Raw genomic sequence first — 6,259 nt, forward strand, 5'->3', positions numbered from 1 at the left:
GGAGTCTCAAAGAATAGAGCCCTGTATGTGGAATCAGGAAGATGTGAGTTCAAATTTTGCCTCAGACACTTGTCTCTCTCAGCTTCAGTAGCATCCACACAAAATAAGGTGGTTGTGCTTGGCCTTGGAGTTTCCTTCCTGTTCTCAAGCAATTTCTCTATGATATAGAAGGGTAGACTTCTTCTAGTAGGACAAACTTTCATATTTATTTCCTATGGTTTGTTCTATTCTTATGTTTTGCCTTTAAGGGATTTGTAAGAACATAGTAGGAGTACTCCAAAGGACCTTCTGAAGTGGGGGTCACCCTCTTCTGAAAGGACTGCCTGTATGGTAGAATTGCCTACCACGTATCCCTTCCAAGATGGCTTAGTCTATTGCAACTCAGAATACCAGAATTTAAGCAATCTAAGAGCAGAGACAGTAGGCATTGGCTACTATGCCCAGCAAGTTCATTTTTCAGCTATCACTAACTACATCCACCATTTTGTTTTCAGTTCTAATTGTTATGAACGTTTTTCCCTTACATTAAGTAGAAATTTCATCCTATGGTATCAGAGTTCTTCTCTTTGTAACTATAAAATTTATTCTAATAATAAAGCACTTCACAGTTAAGAATGGACTTTAAAAAAAAAGGATTCTATAAAGAAGGTAGTTTAAGTACCATAATTCCCATTTTAAAGATGAGGAACCTGAGAGGAGATAAATGATGGATCAATAAACTATATCCAGGTATCCTGACCCTAAATCTGGCCTCAGATACTAGCAGTGTGAGACCCTGTTTAAGTCACTTAGCTGTATTTACCTCATTTTCCTCATCTATAAAATGGGGGTAATAATAGCACTTGCTTCCCAGAGTTGTTATAAGGATCAAAGGAAATCACATAAATGTTATTGGTGTTATCATTATTTTTGTTGTTAAATGTGGTATAATGCAAAGAGCACTGCACTGGGAGTCAAAGATCTCAGGTGTGAATCCTGGATCCCACTGTAACCTTGAGAAAGTCATTTAACTTTTTGTAGCCTCTCCTTCATGTGTAAAAAATTTATAAGACTGGATTAGAGTAGATGATATCAAAGATTCCTTTCAGTCTAACTCTTCTGAAACTTGGGAAGTCAGAGTTGTTTCCACAATATGATATTGCCAATCTGTTGCTCAAAATTTACTTATGGAGCAGAGCCAAAGATCCTTGAAAAACACCAACATATCAGAGTCCATAACTTTAATGTAAAGGTCATTCTAAGTGACTTACTTTAGATATTTTCATATCATAAATATGCATATATAATGAAGCATTAAGATGAAAACTTCTCTAGTTCAGTATCCAGTTCATTTGGGGAACAGGATGATGATGCTTTATGGACAATAACCTAAGAACTTTCTATGAATACCTCTTGCATCAGATGAGTATAAATGCAAATTAATGCAAACAATTATGATTAGAAAAGCCAATGGTAAAAAAATAGATTTCAAGACTTAAAGAAGACCAAAGCAAAGCATTATTCAATTAAGTTAGGTAAAAATAGTAGAGCTGGGAAAAATGTCATAGATATCTTCCCCATTCCCATTTCCCTATCCCCCATAGACAGAGGGAAGAAACGCTGATAACAGATGCTGGTAATAGCCAGGGCTTTTAGTACATTTTCCCATCCTTTACCTTTATGGAAAAAAAAAAAGGTTAACCAAAATCAGATAAAGAGAGAGTGTAATGGAAAGTAGAAAGCCTGATGCTGTTTTGAGGTTTTATGTACAGTCCAGGCCTCTTACAATCCCAAATGTATATTCTGGACATTAACAGCCTGATGGGATATAGCTGGAAGAGACTAACAACTAGGCAACAGAGGTCCTCTAAGTGCAAGCAAACTGTGACATGACAGCAGGCAAATGCTGGGAAGATATTAGCAAAAAATCAGAATATAATCAATTTGCAATCAACTGGAAGGGCACATAATATTAAGAAGCAATATCGCTTTGTGAAGAGCAAGCCAGGACAGACTTTTAATTTCCATATATTATAAGCCAAAAAGAATTTATCGTCTTGTGGCCAATCATCTGGTGATGGGCTTTTCTCCTTTTAGCTAGGCTAGTCCTTTCCAGCTTAGTAGAAGCTGCCAGAGGTTATATCCTGTGGGCATAGCTTTTAAAAACCCAGCATCATTTCCACGCCGTGATGTGTATTAGAGTAAGAATTTAGTAGAGGTATCCCTGGGTTTGGAAACTATGGTATAGAAAAGGTTAGACCCTTGAAAGTTCTAATGAGCTAGAGATTGTTTAGTCCAGGACCATTAGTGGACCGTGGATTTCTTGCATGACCAGCCTAGCCAACTGCAGTTGGTTGCTCATCAAGTGTTTTTGTTGTTGTTGTTGTTTGTTTTTGTTTTTTGTTTTTGCAACTGTTATTCTTGAAGAAGGCAAATAAATAGCCTTCCATGTTCCACTGCCCTTCCACTTAGGCAAAAGTGATGGCAAATGACAGACAGGAAAAGGTAAAGCATACTAAGAATCACTGTTACCTTTGTGGTTGCTAAATTATTGAGTGAATACATGAATTAATAAAGTATTTATTAGGCACAGTGTGCAAAGCAATGAGCTATAAGCTGGTCATACAAATAAAAAAGTAAGGTAGTCTCTGCTCTCAAGGAGTTCCCATTCTAATGTGAGAGCCTATATCTAAGGAAGGTTCCTACTCTGAGTAAGAAGGAAAGATCCCATGTTGCTTAGGATGTAAGGGAAGAGTAGTCATAATGCCTCTTCTTTAATTTTATTTCTACTGATAAAATTATACCAGTTTCTGAAAGAAACTGAGCCAATCCAATTCTACTTAGTAAGAATTGATTAAGTACCTGTTATGTGTAAGACTTCATCTATGTTAAGTAATAGTCTCACTAGAAATAAAAGCACGAGATCTATAGAAATTAGCGCTATATGAAAAATTAGCTCATAGGTTCTCCCAGAAATGGAAAGATTTGGAGATGACTTAATCCTGTGCCCTAAGACCCAAAACAAACCAAGAAATAAAACATTGTTTCACAGGACCCTTGGTCACTTCATCTTGCAGGGCTCACAGTGAGCCCCACAGAAAAGAAAACAATGAAGAAAATTGGAACTTTGCTCTGACATCTGTTATAGAGGATGGATAAAAAGAAAAATTCTTCCACTCCTTCCTATTTTTCCAGCCTGCCACCCTACTCTGGTTTTATTATCCTCCCATCAGTCTGACCCCCATAGTTCATCCATTCAACTATGCTTAGCTTCTATAGTAAATTCCTTGTTTCTACCCTGACAGCACTTAAATCTGACTTCTCCCCATCATCTACCTTCTCTACTAACTACTTGTATACTTCTGAATGCCTTTGTAAGGCATCAACCAACCAATGTGACTAGGTCCATTACTAATTTATGCTACTAAGAAAGTGAAGACATCCCCTGATTGAATGGGTAAATGAAAATAATTTATCCCAATGACTATGAAGAGAGCTAAAGCAGGTGCTGTAGAATGCTGAGAGCTTGGTCAGATATCAAAGACAAGATCATCCACCGCATCCTGGGCCATCACCAATTGTCCTGACTTTTGTCTTGCCACTGGACTTCCATGACTCTGGAAGAGACAGTGAGGCTGATGACTTTGTGCAACTCTGTCTCACTTAAATCTAATTTATGTACAAGTCAAGACATCAATCATCCAATCATTGGTCCTCTTTGAAACAAAGGATAAACAATAATAACTAGATCCTCACTGATGTCAAGCGTTGATTCTTTAGAGCATTCTTTTCTATGGATGTTTGCGAAATATAATGTTTTCACTTGAAATATGTAATGAAAATAAAATTAAAGTTAATATAAAATTAGCAAAATAAAAGAACCATGAAAAAGACCATTCTAAAAATCAAAGTTGATCAAATATTTGTTTAGAGGATACCAAACTCCCAATTTGCTGAAACCTAACTAAACCATAATCTGTACCCTACTTCAAAGCTGTATTTTTTCTTCCTTTCCCTTTTAGGAGAAAGAGGAGAAAGATCACAAAACCCCTCATACCAGAGATTTATTCATAAAGCCAACTTCGAGAGGTATATATAAATTCAACTTGATGTCCTGTTCCATTGGTTCCTAAAGTAAGGACCAAAGGGAACCCTGGAACCCACAAGTCTTTTAAAAAAAATCTATTAAGCCCTATTTAAATTCAAAGAAAGTTAATATATCTACTGTAATTTAAATAAATAATGTGTCCAACATATAAGGAAAGGCTATTTGTTAAATGTATAGAAATATTTTGTAATAGATGCTGAATTAACTCATAAACATTATTGAATTCAAAGTAGATTTTTTGATATTATGTACTTTCTCAAAAAAAGATTCCAGTATTCTCAAGTTGAGATCTACTACATTTTTTGATAATAACAAGACATCAGACACAAAGGTTGAGATCCTCTATCCTATACCAACCACCCAAATCTATCTAATTTAGTCTAAGATTCACAGAGGATCATAAAGATAAACTACAGATGTGGAAGGATTCTGAATATTAAACTCTATTCAACATACTGTACTACCAAAGTATGAGTACTATATTTTGGAAAAAAAATAATGAACAAAAGAACCAAGCCCCAAGGATCTGATCAATTGAACCTTAATAGTTATCATGCTAAAACATAGTCTTGTTTTTAAGGAGGATGTGAAGAAACTGAAAAAACATCTGAGGAAGATCAAAGGAAGTATGAAATAGTAACTTACAATAGTTGAATATTTCCTCTGAAAAAGGGAAGCCTTTCAGTTATCTTCATGTCTATGAAGTTACTTTTCATTGTCATTCTCGTGTTGAGAAAAATCCAGCTTCAACTGCTATAATAATGAGTTAAGTGTAAAGAAATCTTTTTTTACTAGAAGGATAACTAAACTCTGATAAAGGTTGCCAAGGGACACTAAGAAATCTTCCTCCCTGGAGATCTTTAGAAGTAAGATAGATAATTATCTGTCTTACATGGTTTAGGTTATTTGGCCAATTTAATAGTAAAGGCTAGACTGAATGACCTTTTGAGATTCCTTCCAATCTTAAGAATAAATGATTCTATTTACTTGCAGGGGTTTAAAGCAAGGTACCCTTATTTCTACCTTTCCATTCATCCTTCAATTCCCAAGAGGAGAGGTGATGGGGGAAGACTCTTCTGAGTATTTCAATAGTTTGCATTGAGTTCCCCTCTGAAAAGATGAAGGCATAGTCTTATATAAATGGCTAAAGATTTGAAGCAGAGAAAGAAAGCAGAGGAATGCCTTGAATGGGAAATTACCTTCTCCTTATTTACCATCTTTAATATATCTCAAACTAGGAGCAGAGATTATGGATATCAGTTAGACTCAAGATGCACTGATCAGTTGCTTTAAACATCACTTGGTCACTCTCCCTATTGGATGTCTGTACATGTCTCATGGCCCTGCTGTTTCAAACAACTGTGATAGTTGTGGTTAAGGCAAGAGATTTAAATGTCTTAAAAGGAATTCTTCCCTCTTGCCTCCTCAACCTTATTTTAAAATAGAGATAAAAAATAAACTCATTACTTTATGATGAACTATCATATGGTGAATATTGCCATCCATTTATATTAAGCACTTTGATCTACAGGGTTTAACACAGAGCCTAGAAAACAGTAAACATTTAGTAAATGTTTTTTTTCTTCTTAATTAGTTAATTATATTTCTTTAAACAGATGAAGAACTCCAAATTCACATGTAAAAAAAGGTAGAGGCAATATTGGAATTCATAGACTTACTTGAAAATAAGAAGTCAGAACACCACTGTGACATTCCTTGTTGTCCCTCAAATTGAACTTAATTCGTTATGTGAGATTATGGTTATTAGAGGTGTCATTTGAGGAAGGGTACATTGGGAACTGGAAAATACACTTCCTGCCTCGCTCTCTATCTACTTAGTCACATATTACAGATATTATGGAATAATTATCATGCTCTTTACTTACATGTTTAAAAAAATGTAATTTCAAATTTAGGAGCAGCTAGGTGGCACGGAGCAGCCAAGACTAGAATTAGGAAGACCTGAAATCTGCCTTCAGACATTTATTTGCTTTTTGACTCTGGGAAAGTCACTTAACATCTGATTCAGTTTCCTCATCTGTAAAAAGAGTATAACAGCATCTACCTCCCATGGTGGTTGTGAGGACCAAATGAGTTAATCACAGTAAAGCACTTAGCACAATTCCTGACATATAGTAAGCATTTATGTTTACTAGTATTATTCTTATTAAA

Source organism: Monodelphis domestica, chromosome 5, assembly GCF_027887165.1.
Source record: "Monodelphis domestica isolate mMonDom1 chromosome 5, mMonDom1.pri, whole genome shotgun sequence".
NCBI classification, from domain to species: Eukaryota; Metazoa; Chordata; class Mammalia; order Didelphimorphia; family Didelphidae; genus Monodelphis; species Monodelphis domestica.